At 44.6% G+C, this 17,813-nt stretch overlaps 1 protein-coding gene across 1 annotated transcript in view; it reads right to left on the bottom strand.

Moving 5' to 3' along the window:
* Window positions 1-15,810, bottom strand: part of FRY (FRY microtubule binding protein) — a 430,430-nt gene extending 414,620 nt beyond the window's left edge. Inside the window, exon 1 of the mRNA XM_033103879.1 lies at window positions 15,671-15,810. The gene's annotated coding sequence lies outside the window, so the exon portion shown is untranslated. The remainder of the gene's footprint in view (window positions 1-15,670) is intronic.
* Window positions 15,811-17,813: the final 2,003 nt, after the last annotated feature.

Genomic DNA, 17,813 nt, shown 5'->3' with positions numbered 1-17,813 from the left:
AATATAAAGGACATGGTTTTTTGTTTTGTTTGTTTGTTTGTTTGTTAAGAAAGAAAAAGGAATAATTTTATCCTAAAAATAAAGTGATTGTTTAAAGGAAAAGGGGGGGGGGGACAAAAGCTGAAAGGTATGTGTGTGATACCTGCGCAAGGTTCCTGGGCGAGGGATCTTGACAAAATAATTTTACATATGATTAAACTAAGATTAGAATAGATAACTAAACCAATTGCTTTATTTATGTGTATGCACATGCACTCTGACCAGATCTGTAACCACAGCCATTTTTAAGTCTTTCATAATTTATAGACAGTTATTGTTCTACTCTGATGCTTTTACCCAAAAAAAAAAAAGTTCTACAAAGATGTTTCATCTTCAGAAATATTCATGGAGAAAACTCTGACACCCTAAAATACAAAACTTTAGGTGCTCTTAACTAATCCATGTGTGACTAAATTTAAAGGTGTTGACTCTTGGATTCATGTTTCCCAATTGAAACGAAGCTCTTACAACTAACTGTCCTGCTCAACCAACAGAGGATTTGAAATTACTAAGAAATGAAGCAGACGACATCTGTTGTGGACAACTAAGCCAAATGATTAAATACAGTGCCCACTGACACCTTTAATAATAATTTTAACTCTCTAATAATTTTAACTAACTGCCCTCAGGTAGGTATCGCCCTCTGGTTTGGACCTATTCTTCAAATTGGATTTAGCATTTTCTTTGTTGTATTGCTGTTTTCAAAGAAAGATCTTAGTCAAAAATGAAGAAACGTAAACAATAGTAGAAACAGAGACACTTTAAAATGGAGCAGGACCTGCCATCCCAGAGGAACTGCCTGGTACGTCTTATGCCTCAAATCTTTGAAACGTTAAAATAGGGCAAAATAACCTTTGCACTTGGCTTAAGCACCCTTGTTTCCCCCAACAAAAGACTGTTTGCAAAGATAATAAGAAAGCAGATATTATGACTACCGGGCTGATGACTACTGGACTGCAAGGTGAAAACACTGTTTAGAATTAGCATCACTGTGTCATGTTATCTGCACCAATAGCAGTGCCTCCCTTCTGTTGATGTCACTGTCCCCCTTCCCCTTCACATAAATACCATCGCTTTTGTCTCCTGCTTGGAGCACTACCTGGCTTCTGCCTGAATCAGTGCGTCCCAGTAGCTCCTCTTTTGGATCTCAAATAAATGCTGTTGCCTCTCACTTTGAAAGGCCTTTTTAGTGTGAGTTACCACACCTACTGTGTGCCAGGTCCTGGTCCAGGTGCTGGGGTGGAGATGAGTTACCACACACAGGATCAAGGGCTAAGCTGTCTGGCCCAGGTTATCCTACGCAGAAGAAGGGTTCTGTTGAGCAGTATGGTTTCCTACCTCTTCACTGCTGCTCACAACACCTCATAAATGCCAGGGCCAAACTCTAGAGAAAGGTGGGCCATCAGGAAAAGTCTAGATTTGTCTATGGTGCTACAGCCAGACTGCTCCACAGCCTTCCGAGTCAGCCCCTGAATCCAGAACTTGTGCTGGGGGCCACTGTCTGGAGGGTCTACCGCCTCTCATCACCCACCGGACAGAGATTTCAAACAGTAAGCCCTGGGCGGGTTCACTGTGCAGTGAGGGTGCAGGGCAGTACTGTTTGGGTACCAGTGAGGAAGTGAACTTAGGAACTACTGGAGATCATCCATTTTCCTATTGGAAAAAAATGGACTGATGGTTTAACAGGAAAGCAAAATTTTTGTTCCATAAACAAACCTAAGATGTAAAGGGATGATTTATAATTCTGCTGTGAACTTCATTAATAGAGAAAAGCGACTAAATGTTTCTGGTCCACGCTAGTTTGGGGACCTGAATGGCCTGGTTTACACCTGCAGAGTCATCAGTTGCGTTGATCAACTGCCCTATCCAGGTCAGTGGCATTCGTGGAGAAAAAAAGGCTACAAACAACTGTAGTCTGAAACTGAAAAGGAAAAAATAAATAAATAAACGCTGTTCTAGGACTAAAGGAGAAGCTGCTATACTGCTGTAGTAAGCACACTTTTCTATATAACTGAAATATGTTTTCATCTAATTAAATAGCATCTAATTATGTTCTTTACAGTCACTGCTGCCACCACTATCTGGAAGTTTTAAGCAAGCAAAGTGTAGATGTTTAATTTCTTACAAGCTAAAAGGAACACACTTGTAATGCTGAAAAAAGCATTAAGAAATAAGTATTGGAAGAGGTGTAATGAAATATGCAGGTATTGTCTTCATTCCCCGGAAGAATTAATTAATTGAAAATAAATAAAAATGACTTGTTTTCATTGTTAAGCATGTACTAGGAAAGGTTATTTTGTAGAGATACATAAAAACTACGTCATCAAGCCAATTAGTGTGTGGTCAATACAGAAATCTGGGAGACACACAACTATAAATATATGTAAATCTGTCTGTATCCACCAAAAAGTGACATTTAAATGCATAGTGCTGTGACTGTTCTAAACTCCCGTTTTAATTTCCTTTAGGCCTTTATTATTTGCATTATTTTATCATTTGCGTTATTTTAAATACACCATATATAACATAAATTAAGCCAAAATTTTTGGTCATGTACAATTAGTGGACTGACTCCCGACAAAGCTGGGTAAGGGACTTTGCACTGAGAGTTTCTAAAGAGGTTACAATATAAAAATTGTAAGGTATATTTTAGAATTGTGCTAGTGTCGTTATAAGGAACTAGGAGCTGTTGTTTAACCTATCCCCATTTTGACAATAATTAAAACCAAAAAGCATCATTTACCCTGAATTGCAGGTTGTCAATCCCAACTCACAATTTTGAAAAGAACAGCATTTTTAAAGTGATCTTTATAGCCTAAGAAAGTGTGGAGCCATCCAGGTAACTGAGGAAGTAGGGGTATGTTAAGTACTCCAAAGGGAATATTAAGTAACCATGACAATCTGTGGAGGAAAAGGTCCATAAAAATCAGAGTGAATAAGTAAGGGAGCCGACAACCTGAGGTGACTTGGCTGAATGGACGAACGGTTCCACATTCGCAGGTTTACAGCCCTAGAAGGTACACCCCATGTGCACAGATGGCCCAAGCCATCTGGAAAAGGGAAAGTTAACTTCAGCACCCTCTGTTTCAGAAGACAGAGTGTCTTCATTTCAGAAAGATTCCCAACAAAGTGAGCTTGAATTGTCTGAAAAACGAACATAGTTGGGACACACTCCCCTGCAATGGTAGATAAATGAGGCTTAATTGCCCTTGTGAAGTCACGAGTGACAGACTTTGCAGAAGCCCTCCAGATAGTACACTAAGTTACTGCTGAGCCATGAAGGAGCCTGACCTGTAAACAGAGGAATCTCCTTGGCACTTAGCAATGATGGCTTAGGATCAACCATGAGATAGTTCGGTTAACAGTCTGTCATCACTTCCTTTGCTTTGGTTGGTTAATCCTCAATGAAGCTCTTTCAGTAAAGTACATCCTCTTATTCAATGGGTGTTCAAGTGAAATAGAGACCACCTCGCAAAGTTTTGCAAATAAGCAAATCCAACCACAAAAGTCCAGACACTTCACAGATAAAACTCATGAGCAGAGTGGATCGTTCGAAAGGTTAGCAGAAGGGAACTTAATCAGTCAGATGGTGCAAAATAAGTTACTTAAAAGCTCCCATTTAAAATAAGGTTGAGCCTTCTCTACAATACTGATAATACTGATATTAAGATATTAATAGAAAACTTACAAAAATGAAAATTTCATATAATTCTTTTTCCTGTATGTATATTTGGTCAATTCATCACAAACAGTGTGTGACACCATAGAAAAACAGTCCTTACACTCTCAAAATGTAATTGCATATAAAACAGGGCTTGATTATGACTTGATTTCATTTTGACTTTATTAGTTCAGACAGTCATTTTTAAAAAGAGGATTCTGTTTAATTTATATACGTCATTCAGGCACCCATTCTTTCAGTATCAATACTCTTGAGCTTATATCATGAGTGGAAACAAAATGAATATACTTAGTTCTCATGACCCAAAAGATTGTATGTTTTTAAACTACTGTGTTAATTGGGGGCATTTTAGAATTTAGGATTCTGAAGGTGTATCGGGACCTGAGGCTGTTCAGAGCTATAGCCACAGTCGGACATTTATGCGCCTGTGAGCCAGGATCCTACAGGTGTGTTTGCAGAAGCCGATGGCAGCCCAGCTTGCCGTTCTCTGCGCAGGCCAGCACCCCCACCCCTCCCCCCGCAGCCCTCAGCCCATGATGGGAGTGGACAGTGACAGCACCCCCCCACCAATGTTCAGCCTCACCGATGGTGTGATTTCCTAGATTCACTGGGTGCTGGGGAAGGTAAGGGTTTGGGTTTAAAAGCTTCCCTGCCACACACACACACACACACACACACACACACACACACACACCCCTGGTGGCTGAACTTGGAGGTTTAGAACACTGAAACTCCGTCTCTTTCAGCACAGCTTGAATAAAACTCACAGTCGGCAAGGAAGGCTATTTTCAACGGGGGAGAAAAACTGGAACTATGATTCTTAAACACTTTTTGGCCATGGATTCCTTTAAGAACCTCATCAATGCTACAGGCTCTCTTCCAAAAACGGAAGACAGAAAAGAAAAAAAGAAAAGAATCCGGATACACAGGTTGCCTGTGTTTCAAAGTCACTGACGCCCTGAACGTCGTCCAGGATCCAGGGAAGTCAGTGGAGCTGCAGCCACGTGCTGGCCCCTTGTGGGCACTTGTTTTCTCACCTTGGATCCCGCTGAGCCGGTGGGCGGCGGGAGCAGGGCGCCAGGGCAGGACAGGGCACTCTGCCTCCTGACCTACAGCCCTCACACGCAGTTCTGGCTGCGAGCTCAACTGGCTGGGCCAGCTTGGAGTGTCTTCTGCTCACCAGGGGTAATTCATATCGAATTTATTTTCAACACTTCAGTATTCCTTTCCAATGCTTGATCCAACAAGAAATCAAGTTCTACAGTTGCAGTCAAAGTACAATTCAAAACACATACGATACTGTGTCCAATGGACATTTCAGATAAATACCTCAACTGTTTAACAAACACCAAGGAGAAACTGAAATCACCCCAAAGGCATCAGCCTGGAAGTGCTGGCAAAATCTGAGTCTGGGAAGGCTCTTAATGTGATTGACAGCTTACACAGACAGGCGGGTGGTCCCACAGGGCCTGAGTCACTCCTGCTGGGGACGGAGCCACTTACACAGCAAGGACCAGGAACCACAAGCTCAGGACCAAGTGCTCTGCAAGGTCTAAGTCAAATGGCCTTTGTCAGCACTGTGTTGTCACCAGAGGGCAGGGACCCATCTCACAGTTACTGCCAAGTAGCTGCAAGCCTGTCCTGAAAGCCAGAGGTGAATGACCTCCTTTAAGAAAACAAAAAGCTTTCAAATAGGAAATGCGCTTTCAGGATATTTTAACAGCTGTGATGGATGCAGAACATACCATGTTCTTAAAGCTGGTTCTTTCAGGTACGTTATATGTCCTCGCCGAGAGGACAAATATGTTGGGAATGGAAGAAGGCATCGTGCTACAGAAAAGGGAGAAGCGAGATCATGATTCGTGAAGACTTTCAGGTGGCAAGAGAGAGCTAAGAGGTGACACAGCCGCCCATGCTGGCCACGGAGGAGAGGACACTGGCGGCGTGGGCATGCCGGAGCTGGTGACTTCCAGGCTCAGTGCTCCCTGGAGGAGAAGGTGAAAGAACAAAACTATTGGAGGCTACAGAATGCTGACTCTGACGCCTTTTTTTAAATGTGTATTTTATATGTATATAGAGACACAGATAAATACCTATATACATATATGTGTGTTTTTATTTTTTTGAAGGAAGTTGGAGATGAGATGGCAGATTGAGAAAAGAGATGGAGATAGTGTAAAAAGAAAAAGAAGAACATCAATTAGTTGGAACTTGTTGAAGAACGTTGGGCTTTTGGAGAACAGAGGTAGCAAAAAGCAATTTATGTGTTCCTAGGTAGAATATTCTGGATAAAGAACCAAGAAGCCATAGTAAGTGTCTGATATAAAGTGGTATGAAACACCTTCTTAGTACTTCGCGGGGAAGTCGCTGGAGGTGTCAGAGACTGATACTCAAACTGCAGGATCGTAAAGACAGGCTGCGTTTGCTTGTCTCTCTGACAACCAAATTTTGGCTACCTCGTGGCTCACTAGGCTCTGAGTTGGGGAAATAAAAGGAGAAACTGAAATCAGTCAGTCATGAACCGCACTGGTTGAAGATGAGGGGCCGGCGATTTAAACTATCTTGAAGTTCGGTTATTACGTGCCGGTTTCGATGCTCTTTGGCATTTTAACCCCCAAGAGGAGGAATGACTGAGCCAGCTGGAGAAGTGGAAATGGTAAGATGGGGGTGGGAGGGGGCTGGTGGGGGGTATCGGTCAGCGTTCTGAATGGCAGCTTTTCATCAGCAGATGGCCCGTGTTTTAAGGGGCCAGTTGGCAGGGTTGTGTGTCTCCTGACAGACATCTATCAGCAGACAGAAGGAGGAAAAAGCTCATGTGCACTTTCAGGTCAGAACCACCAGGCCAACTCTGAGACCCTCAGGAGGTCATGAAATAGTGGGAGCTCGTGATGACAAGGCCCCATGAAATAGAGCTGAGGTAGAGACGCTGTGTGACGTGCTGCTAGTGTCTGCAAGTGTCCACACTGAACGTGTCATTGAATTTGTTTCTCCTGTCTGCAAAACAACATGTAAGTAAAAGAAAATCCTGATGTGTGTGAGTCTGTCTCCAGTGGTTTCTGAATGAAGGCCCTACGATTTACCTTCCTCAATGCTGGTTCACGATTGTTACTGTTATTTTTGTTCTACTAGCACAACAAATGAAAGAGAAGTCAGTGGACATAGGGATTCCAACTTTCCAAGTCACTTGTGATTTTTGTCAAAGTACAAACTACACCATTAAGTTCTGGTAATCAGTGCGTGTGTCTCTGGACAGATCACGTGATGATCTAACATTTGTACTTCAATGCCCAAAATGTCTGCTCATCTCTCTATCCTACAAACTAGAATCTGAGCACTCATGCTACATAGTCCATATTCGTATCACCCCCTACGTATTTTAAATAAGTTTGTATGAGCCGTGTTCTTTTTCAGACCGTCATTTTGCTTTTTCGAATTGTTTTCATTGTATTTCATTATTTAAATGATTTCCAGTTTTCTGTATTTCAATACATCCTTCATTTTACAAGATGACATAAATGCTCAGAAAAATCTTCTTTGCCTTCAGACCTGGGATAAATACATTTCTTTCCTTGTTTTCCCTCCCTCCCTTCCTTCTTTCAGACTATTTTTTAGAGCAGTTTTAGGTTCACTGCAAAATGGAAGGGCAGGCGCCGAGATTCCCCCACACACCCCTGCCCCACACGCACGGCCTCCCGGCTGTTAACATCCTTCATCAGAGTGGTACGTTCCTGACAACCAATGAGTGTACACTGACATGTCACTGTCACCCAAAGTCCACAGTTTACATCACAGTTCACTCTTGGTGTACATTCTGTGGGTCTGGACAAAACGTATAATGAAACTATGGTATTTTCTCCCCCAACGTTTAACACTATGGCTTATCTGAAATTTGATGCAATTTTTGGTTATAACCAAAATATAAGTTATTCTTTTTCTTACTGTTTTCTATTTAAACTGTTATTCTATTTTTCTACCAAGCTTCATTAAGTAATTGATCCTTTCTTCAAAGTTGTATTGTTTATTTATATGTCTTAAGTCCACTAAATAATCTAAATCAAAATCTGGAATTTCTACACTATTATTTTTAATCTGTCTAGTTTTCAATCCAATATTACAGAATTTTAATAATGGTCACTTGTAATAATTTTTTAATTTGTTAAGGCAAGTTTATCTTCATCTTCTATTTGTTAAAATTTCAGTGTTGGTATTCTTGATTCTTTATTCTAGGTGATTTAATTATCAAATTATATTTTATGAGGATTTTTACTCATAATTTACAAGAATCTTGAGCCAAGAAGCAGGGGAATTCCTGTGTCAACCAGTCAAATAATATTTTTAAATTCAGCAAATAGTTATTAAGCTCCTACCACGTGTGGGCGCCGTTCTAAGCTCTAGGACTGCGAAAGTGAGCAAGGGTATGTATACTTCTTCCAATTCACTCCTTAAAGTGCATTTCAATTCATAAAGGTCAAAGCTCAAAGAGAATACAAATACCTAGAACAGCTCCAGGAAGGCTGCCCCTCACCCATCCCCCACCCGTTACGGACTCTCACTTCTACCATGTTTCCCCGAAAATAAGACCTAGTCGGACCATCAGCTCTAATGCATCTTTTGGAGCAAAAATTAACATAAGACCCGGTCTTATTTTACTATAATATAAGACCGGGTCTTATAATGTAATGGAATGTAATATAATGTAATATAATACCGGGTCTTATTTTACTGTAAGTCCGGGTCTAATACAATATAATATAACATAACATAACATAATACTGGGTATAATATAATACAGGGTCTTATATTAATTTTTGCTCCAAAAGACACATTAGAGCTGACTGTCTGGATAGGTCTTGTTTTCGGGGAAACACGGTAAGTGTCAGCAAAACAAAGGGTTCTAGAAAGGACTCATGAGTGTCACTGGGGCTGAGAAATACTTGAAAGCACTCAAGTAGATGTAATTGTTCATTACACTTTGGGGGGATATTCCAATGTTTCCGCATATTACCTCAGTTTTCACCTGGGCCTCATCCGCGTACAGAAGCAGAGGTTAAAGGCCACGAAAGCCGGACTGTAGACTGTACATCAGGTTAGGAGACGTGCTTCACTTGACACGTCCTGACCAGCCCAGGACTGTCCTGACCAACATCAGATCTAGGTCACCACATGCGCAGGCAGAGGTGCTTCCACTGGCCAGTTCGGGCTAACGTTGCTGCGTTTATTAGTTTATGACGTCAGTTTGGAAGCCCGGTGGCAGCGCCGCCGTGCTCCAGTGAAGCCTTCCTACGATTTCCACCGCCACAGATACGCCCCTGCACAACGCAGAAGAGACGCGCGCAGTCACGGGGTGGGCGGGCCCGTAAGCAGAGGGCAAGCTCCGAGTTTCCACCGAAGGAATTACCCCTGAGGTTAGTACATTGACCTCCTGCTTATGTTCCCACTAGTATTTCTTAAGGAGCATGGTCAAAGTCCTAAGGCAGTCATAAAACTTTAAAGACGTTCACATCATGACCCAGGCACGTAAAGCAAAGTCCCGAGGCCGTCCACAGCCACAACTGAAGGCACGTCGCGTGGTCCTAACGCTGCTGCCGCTCACCATCAACAGTGATGCCTCGAGTCTGACCCCACGTCCACCCTGCCCATCACAACCCTCGAAGAGCACCCTCAGAGGAAGTGGACACGTGTTGGTGCTTTGCCCAGACTTGTCAGCACATGCCCTGCTAACTGTCGTCATGTAACTCTCTCCAGCACTTTGGGGGTATGCGTGTATGCCATCTGACCACTCGATCCCTACTGACGGGAAAGGAAAAGGCTGTTTCATGCTATTTTGAGGAACTGACACTTACAAGTCTACTCCTGAGCACACCTGCAGGACACAATTCATTCCGCAACTCCCACTTCACTCTGAGAAGCAACCTTTTTAAAAGTTGCCTGTAACTTTCATGTTTCCTGGCTTTTATTGAAATTCCAAGTCCACAGTGAATAAGGAAGTACCCCAAACATATAATTACCTTGTAGAGTTTGAGATCTTACAGCTAAAGATGGATTTGCTTAAGGGGCTATTTATGTTTCTAAAGACGTCAGTGTTCTGCCTTCTCTCCATCCTGGTGGCCCATCTCTCACCTGGGGATCCTGTGTGTAGTGTGGTTTCTGGGTTTTTCCTCTTCTCAGCGTGCACACTGAACACGTGACGACAGTAGCCAGCACAGCCTGACTGTGAGCCTGGTGGGACCATCTGGCACCATGACTCAGATTTAATTAATGTTTACTGGACGAGCACCAAGTGTCAGACCCTGAGCGAGGCGTTTGGCACACTTGGCTGAATACTCCATGGACACGTGGGCCTATTTTAAAAGCCCCCGTGTTAAGCATGTCTTTCATTTTCTGCATTCTGATGTTTTGACATCTTGGGGCCTTGATGGCTATGGAGGGGGTACCCTTCCCGGGGTGAGCCAATCCTTAGACATACGGTCTGGACTTCCAGTGTGCCTTTCATATGCAAACCAGCCAACGCCAAGGCCACACGCCCAGCCCCCTCTTTAACTGGCTCTCACACTCAGACCACTACCACGTCCAATCACCTCAGCCCAGGTCCCAGACAACCAGGAACCCGTGTCCCAGAGACCTCTGAGCTTACTGCAGGTGGCCAGTCCTAAAGCTCTTGGCCTTGCCTCCCTGCTCTTTCCAGTGGAAACCACAGTGAAGGCTCTTGTCCGCCTCCTCTCACTCCTTCTGCCCCCTGACCACACTGACTCCCACGTGGCCCCGGCGCCCCCCTGTGAGTATAATAAACTTCTTCCTCTGTGGCAGTCACTTCCATGCCTGCATGTCTTACCATCCCTGATTAAAACAAATCCTGGCGACCATTAAATCACCACACATAATCATAGAATTGACAGCTAAAATTATTCTGGTTTTCTTTCTTCCCACCCTCCGTGCTCAGTCCAAACAAGTTTTAAACTTTTTGCCATTTGTCTGGCCCATGTTAACAATACTTAATAAAAGTAAGTACATGTATGTTCCATTAGTGTAGAAACCAAAAGCTTTACTTAATGGTTATTTGCTTCTGTGAGAAAGAGCCAGCTCTGGTGTATGTACCAGGTCCCTTCACAGCACCCATCGCCACGCCACCCTGCTTCACCTGTACATGGCGGGAGGCAGAGAAGGCCCTCTGCCCCCTTCATTCATCCCCCTGCTGAGCCCCCGGGCTACATGACTCTTAGAAACCCAGCAGTGACCTGTTGGTTACATGGGGTTTCAGAGGTCCCGCATTTCATGGACTGGAATCTGGGTGTGTCTCTGCAGGTCCACCTGTGCTGTCTGGACACAGTGGAGTCACGTGGCAGCGCACACTTACTTTGCTCTCAGGACGGCCTCAGAGGTGTGGCTCTGCCAACCTTCCCTGCCATTCCTCCTGCTGCAGCTTCATCGAGCTTCCTGACCTTGGCCTAGAAGTTCTTGGTGCCTGCCCATGGAGCAGCAAGGAAGCAGAGGCACTGACAGGTGGAGGTCTGTATAGCCCACCAGGGTTTTCTTAGTCTTTTTTGTCTTTTCCTTTGTCAAATGTCAAAATGGCCTTTTTTGGACTTAAAAAGTGGACTGTACGGCAAAGCCTTTAAGTAGGCGTACACCTTCTTGGGGGTATACACCCAGACAAGGTCACAGTCCTGAGTTTCTGTTTCAGAGGAGCCTCCTGAGTCAGGCAAGGGTACTTACTGCCTGTTCATCCTGGTACGTGTTACGTATACAATAGGCAAGTACGTGAAATTGAACTAAGCATAAAATTCAAGCAATTAATGATTTTGGACCCTACAAAAGAACCAAGATGGAAGTTGTTATAAATTCCTCAGCTGTCAGAGAGCAATAACAGCCACAATGGAATTTCTTCTACCCTGAACCAGTTTTGTAACGGTGTGGAATATTTTGAACAGGGCTTTGAAATAAACTCCAGGATTTAATGCTTTCTCTGTGTGGTATTCCTGTCAATGTCATAATTTTAAGGATAGTTTTCTAACCTTAGAAAACTACGAAGTGAATGACTTGATGTGTCTCCATGCCTCCCACGGGAGGACATTCACCTACTCATTCTGTGGATACTCGATCAGATTAGCTACAGGTCCTGGACTATTGTAAAGTGGCTGGCACCGAGTAGAGAACCAGACAGAAAAAGTCCTTGCCTTCCTGGAGCTCACAGTCGGACAAAATGAATGACTATAGGGATGAATGGATGATGAGTACGTGCAAGAAGGTAGGCAGGTTAGGGTTCATGAAACTAAGTGGGTACAGATGAGCATACTACACTGTGAGGGTTCTTTCTTGTTCACATTTTAACATTTCTGAAGTCAGGATGTTTCTTAATATTAATGGCACCTTAAAATTACTGACAACTCGGGAGTAGTCCTGGCACAACTGTCACTCCCCACATATGTGTAAACTTGGTCAGAGCTATTCATTTTGTTATCACTTCTGCCAAGTTATGAGCATTGTTGTCACCATACATGTTTTGTTTAATTGCCGTTTAAATGGTTTTTTAAAAGATTACACTATGATTTGGCACTGAAACATGCTACTGTGTATGCACCACAGCACAGAAACAGAGCAATGGGGCATAAATGTTATATTACTATTACAGGAAACATTTATCTTTGGCATTTCCACATTACCTTGCAATGCAAAACCCAAACACTTTATCAGACTGAAGAAAGACACAGAAGATGAATCTGAATTAAGTTTATTACTGAAGATATACACAAACTGATCGCCTATCATGCCTAAGCAATGCTACTGAATGTACCAGCAGGAAAAAGTACCCAAATCCACAGAGAGATGAAGGAAATTTAAAAGCACTGAGAGACCAGTGTGATCCAATCAAGCAGTGTCATGGAACCATCATTAAAAAGCCATGTCATTATAAAACTGGCAATATTTTCCCTTTCTTTTTGTATAAAATAAAAATAATACTATGTCTTACAAAGAATGTTTTAAGAGTTGATGATACGATACATGGCAATAAAGATGGATTGGTGGTTAACGAGAAGTTTTCCAAATAGAATAGAATACAGAGTGAAAGTCTGTAGATACTGGACAGTTACAAGTTAATGAGGTATTTGCCTGAACCCAACGTTAGGCAAACTGTGCCATGTCAATAATTTGGTACAGTTTTGTAGCTCACTAGTCATTTTAAATAAGTCTAAGTTCATTCTTTACCCCCAACGATATTTTTGGTACATTTTGCATTCTGGTGCAAGTGTGTGACAATGAGTCCAGCTCACGCTCTACTTTCCCAACTTTAATTAGTGCTGCTCCAGTTTTTGGCAGTTTAGAGATGTCAGAGGGGAGATCCTGGGGCGGTCTTCTAAACTCAAACTTTATCACTGCTACAGGGGATTGAATGAAATAATTAGACAGGAGAGTCCATTTGAAATCCCAAAGCATGTGGATGGGTTTTTGAGATACTTAGCACTAGAGTAACATAAGTATTTAATAAAATGCCAACCACAGGGATATGTTTCCAGGCAGTAAATGGTCGCAGCTCAAAAGTGCATTTATTCCTTTCTGGGCTTAGTACTGCCAATCATTTTGGAACCAGAGAGAGTTGAAACTATACCAAGGGAGAGAAGATACACACCCCCCCACACACACGGGAAGGGAAATGATAAAACAATGGCTATAGATTTTAGGAGCAGACACAATTTTTTTAGGCACAACTTCAAAACATACTCTGTCACAACTGTGACATCAATTTTTGTACTGTTCAGCCAAGTGACAACTATCTAAGTATAAAAGTGAGTAATCAAATCCGAAGTAGGTGTGTGCCATTGCCAACACAACAGGTTAAGAGTTTCTATATGGTGAGCACATATCTTCAAGAGTGTTGACAACAGGCTACAGCATATACATAGCATGTCACACTTTGGAGAAGGCTGCTTCCTGCTCCCAGGGCCCTGAGTTCATTTCCTTTCTGGTCAGCAGAGGACAATCCAGTGGGTCCCTGGACTAGTATTACCTTCCCCAGTGATTCGATTCAGTCTTTCCTTTTATGTAGGCTGTGCTGTGTCAGAAATTCTCTGAGAGCTGTACAGGAGGACAAGTGTGTCAGAGTAAACAATGAAAGGGGTGTGTTGCTGCCAACTGGTGGGGTGTATATACATAGATGCAGACCTAAAACAGACTTGATGACTGCGAAGGTGGACACTGCTCTGTAAGTGCCAGTGAGGGAAAGTCTTGATTACCTGTGTTCTAGAAGCAACTTATCTGAAAGGGCAAGGAGTTTATATGTCTGGAGATATCCCTCTGATGTACATGCTGGGGGTTGGGGGTGTCTGGGAGTCCCTGATTTCACCCTTTGGTGAAGGGAACACCTGCTAGGCACAGGCATACACTGTGGGTTCCCAGAGTAGAAGATATTCTATAAAGAGGTCTGGTCTATGCTGCCATACTTGCATTTCCTAGCCTATTATAACACAGGTGACTCTTCAGAGGGGCCGGGCGACAGCACACAGTAGTGGTAAGGAGCATGGGCAGGGGCTCAAACACATCCAGGTTCAAATCCCACCCCGTCATTTACTTGAAATATAAGCTTGGGAAAATTACATAAGCTCTTTAAAATAAGGGAAGTAATAACACCTCATCAGAGTGATTGTGAGAATTAAAGTAATAACATATGTAAAATACCTAGTGCTATATCCAGCACACAGGTCGGTGCTCAATTTATGGACACTGTTCTGTCACCACGGACTAGGAAAGCTTCCTTCTCTTTGTGATGTAAACATTCTTACAGATGTGCTGCTACCTGTTACCTGGTAACAGGACAAGGTGCTGATGTCCTTGGCCAAGGGTGTCTGGAGGGCACCAAAGTTGGTATTATGAAGTTGTCTCGTGGTATGAATATGTCATGGAAAGAAAGAAATAACTGAGTACCCACATGTGTGATCAGAAAGGTTTCCGATTGATTAGAATTAGACAGAATTCAACACTGAGGTTGGCTAATTTCAAGTCCATGTGACATCCACGTTACGACCTCTACTCTAAGCTACTTTATGATAGATGTGGTCCTACGCTCTCGTGTAAAGCTCAATTCCCAATGCTAATTATTTCGCTGCATTAGAAGTTTTGTAAAGCAAATAATCCCCACCTAGTAACCCATCTTGTTTTGAAGAAACTTTCTCCTATCTTCAAGTGGGTGTACATGCTCTGTATTCTTTGTTTCCACCTCTCACCCTAAGGGCTGGGCCATGACCTCTCCCTTTTGTGTGCTCCACAGCACCCAGCACTCAGGGGGAGCCCATTACAAGTGTGTGGCGGTAAGAAAATATTCAAGACGTGCCACAAGCACTGGCACCTTGGACACAGTGGTGACTGGGGCTTTAATTGGAAGGTAAGGTAGACAGACTTAAATTTTTGAAACTCTAAGAGCACAGATCTTGGGGGAGAAAACATGGGGACACTGACTACCTGCCGCACTGCTTTCAAGCAAAAGCCACAATGGTCCCCAAGAAGTTCCCACAGAGGAATTTCCTCAAGGAAGGGCCTGTGTCGGGAATGCCGCTTGGGTCAGAAAGTAGCATGGGTTCCGGCATGCCCACATTCAGGACATGCGTCCCTGGCGGGCAGGGTGAGCTGCCTCTCTTTAAAGGTAAGAGCCTCGGGGACCACCGAGTCTGGCTCCTAGAGTCTCAGCATCAAACTTTCTCCTGGAACAAAACGTCTTTCAAACCACATGGAGGCAGGAGAAGGATGGAGGATGGGGATGCCGCCAGCTGCTGCCGGGAGACAGCCCCCCCTTCCCTCAGCCCCCACCGTCCTCCTCACCGGGACAGCCGCCCCGACCCCGCAGCCCCGCCCCGCCCCCCGCCCCGCAACCGGCCCACCCCCGGCCCGGGAGCCGAGCGCCTCAGAGCCACGTCCCGGGCTCTGCGGTACCCCGGGCCAGGGGGCGAGCGGGGTCGGTACCTTAGGAAGAGGCCAGGACACCGGAGCTCCAGGAGACCAACAGCATCGCTGGGACGCCGCCGCCGCTGCCGCCGCGGGAGGCCACTTGGCCGAGCCGAGAGCGGGAGCCGGTGGGGACCGGGCGCCGCCGCCGCCGCCTGCGCCGCTCGCGCCCCCAGCGCTGCGCTCAGCTCGCTGCGCCTGGGCTCCGCTGCCGGGCGACCGCCACTGTCAAGCAGAGCCCCGCCCCTTGCGCGCCATAATTGGCTGCCGGAGTCGCTGGCTCCGCCCCCGCGCCGCGCCCTGCCGCGCCGGTGCGCGCGCCGCGCCCGCGTTCTCCCGGAGCCGCCAGGGAGGGTCCCGCGTTGGGCGAGGCTTCCGGACGGCGCGGCGCGCGGAGCCTTCGCTCCTGGGCCGTGCGGTGTCCCTCTCCTGGGCCAGCCCAGCGATGAATGGACGGCCGGAAAGAAAAGACACCGAGAAAACACCTTCTCTAGGGGAGGACAGTGGCTGCCGCAGTTCTGGTGTGGAATCCTAATTATGTAAACACATTTATGAAGGGAGCCCAGGGAAGGCTGCCGAGGGTGGGGTGTTGGAATTCCAGCCACAGGGGTTTTTTTGTTGTGTTTGCTGGTTGTTTTTCTAACCTGAAGGTGCTCGCACACACCGCCTAAACTTCTTCATGTTGCAAAGAAAGTAAATCCAGCTCAACAACGTGTCCAAGGTCGCAGAGCAAGAAGGTTGATTCCACGCTTCTGTACTAAATCAAAACTGCCTCAGATTTTATTTCTTTCAGTCATGGGAGAGATGATTCTAATATGTGACGCTCTGTATACGTGTAATGAGATTAATTAAAAATCCATAGAGACAGGAAGTAGGTTAGTGAATGCTCTGGGGTGGGGTGAGGAGTGACTAGAAATGGGTAGGGGTTTCCTTTTGGGGTGACTAGCATGTTCTGTAATTTGATAGTGATGATAGATGCACAGCTCTGAATATGCTAAAAGCCACTGAATTGTGTGCTCTCACTGAGTGAACCTTATGGTATATGAACTCTAGCTAAGGAAAACTCTTCTGGGAATACACTGAGAATGATAGTGCCTGTGGAAAGCCACATAAGCAGCGAGTAGCTGGAGTATGTCCCAGTTCTGTTCTTTGTGGGCAGGAGATTTATGTGCATGCACCCACTCATTCACTCAATAAACCATGTCCATCTTTACCAGGTACTCTGAGGGATACAAAGATTACTAATGCATGATGTGTGCCTTCAAGGACTTGCCAGCCTATGGCGGGGGAAGCCATTATAATACAGCAAGGTACCTGTTCTTCCAGGGCAGTAAGCCAAGTGTCAGGGTTAGGGTTCTAAAACCTAAGGACAAACCTTGGCAATAGTCAGAGAGAGGCTGGAGTACAGTGTTTGTTCTACTTTAACAATGGCTGATGTGGCCCAAAAAGAGAAGTGTGACAGGAAGTGACGCAGGATGGTTGCTCACAGGTTAAACTATCACCCTCAGTTCAAGAGGGGGAACCGAATTGTGAATTGAAAATTTAAATTACTATGGGTCTTTCCCATCCCTAGTAGAGTATGTGATTTTGGTGAATGGTCTTCATCTAAATGCAGGTTCATCATCTCGTAAGGGCACGATCGTGTCATTCACTGACCCGTGTTTCTACCTTTCTAGTACACAAAGTGCTTTCCTGCCTTCTCTCTCTGGAAACTGGAGAGGTGAGGGGGTGCACTCAAGGCCTTATGGCTCCTAAGTGATGGAGCTGGGACAGACCTTCATTTCCTGGGTAATGTTCATTTCCTGATAATGTTCTTGACATCAACCTTTTGAGTTCGGAAGCTTCCTTAGACAGCAAAGAACTCTGCAGCTAGAAAAACTTTCTAAGCAGCAGCAAATGAAGCCTGGTTTTACACTTGGAGTTGATCTCCTTTTTGGTTGGGAAGTAGGACTGTTACAGGCCCTAAGGGGGTGGGGGAAACACAGCTACTGATCTCCTTAGCTCCTCAATCTGTGCAGGAAAATCCTGGATTCCGGATTTTATAAAAAGATGGCTCTGCTATTTGAAAATTGGAGGCTGCCTATTTATATTGTCAGAATACAATCGTCAGCATACCAACAGCACTGTCCTTTTCCTCCACCTTTTTTTCCATCCCTCATGG

Source organism: Rhinolophus ferrumequinum, chromosome 4 (assembly GCF_004115265.2).
Source record: "Rhinolophus ferrumequinum isolate MPI-CBG mRhiFer1 chromosome 4, mRhiFer1_v1.p, whole genome shotgun sequence".
Taxonomy (NCBI): Eukaryota; Metazoa; Chordata; class Mammalia; order Chiroptera; family Rhinolophidae; genus Rhinolophus; species Rhinolophus ferrumequinum.
This window is presented reverse-complemented; position numbering and strand designations above follow the sequence as displayed.